Source organism: Volvox carteri, assembly GCF_000143455.1.
Source record: "Volvox carteri f. nagariensis unplaced genomic scaffold VOLCAscaffold_40, whole genome shotgun sequence".
In the NCBI taxonomy this organism is placed as follows: Eukaryota; Viridiplantae; Chlorophyta; class Chlorophyceae; order Chlamydomonadales; family Volvocaceae; genus Volvox; species Volvox carteri.
This window is the reverse complement of record NW_003307583.1, coordinates 161,603-162,625: the sequence shown is the minus strand read 5'-3', so window position 1 is coordinate 162,625 and position 1,023 is coordinate 161,603.

The window sequence follows — 1,023 nt, the reverse complement described above, 5'->3', positions numbered from 1 at the left end:
CGACGAAGGCAAGCAGCGGCAGCGACGGCGGCAGCGTCTGTGGCGGCATCAGCCCGTACAGGCGCCGGGGTGGATACGTCAAGTACGAGTGCTGACGTGGCGGGAGCTGATGGCGATGACGCGGAATCCGGCTGACGTGGCGGGGCGCATGTTGATCTTCTGCTGGATCGCGCTGGTGGTGGGCCTTATCTTTTACAGCATCGGCAACTACTTCGAGGCCATAAGGTACGGCACGGTGCGCATGTACGACACCTTGAATGACAGGCAGGGCGGGAGGACGACGGGAGGCGGAGAGGGAGAAAATCCCTAATGCGCTAGGGGGGGGGTCGTTCCTGAGAGGTGAGAAACTAAATCCAGTGTTGAGCGTGTATTCAGTATTTTCACAAAATATTTTTATTGTGTACTTTTTGATTGGCACCCTAGACAGGTTTTTCCTTGTTCATGTTGTTGTTGTTGGAAGACATGATGTTGGGAAGAGGACATTGGAGGTGGGTATGTGTGTATGTATGTACATATGTCCCTAATGCTAGAGCTTGTGGCTCTCGGGAGGCTCTTGGGCCTCTGCTGGCTCGTGTATGAGCACTCCTAGTTACACCCCTCTCTACCGGGGTAATGCAATACCGGGGTGCGGATATGTTCGTATGTGTCGTTGCGTACGAACTTGTGTGTATGTGTGTATGTATGTGCGCGGTGGGCTGTTTTGTCGCAGGTCGCGGTTGGACGTCATGTTCATTGAGACTTGTGTACTGCTGCTGCTGCCGTACGTGTACATGTCGCTGTACACCGCCGACAAGCAGTACTATACGGCAGATCTGTCGGCCAAGTTGTACAGCCCGTCCGCGTACTACGTCGCCAAGGTACGACGTACACTGCACCACCTTTTCCCCTTCCCAGTCTTCCGCGCGATTTCCCCCGCCACAACCACCTCCCCATACACACACACACACACATCTTCGGTTTCCTTGCATATGATTCTCCTCCCCCCGCCAGCAGCTTCACTCGTTCGTGGTTCGTCTTTCCCCC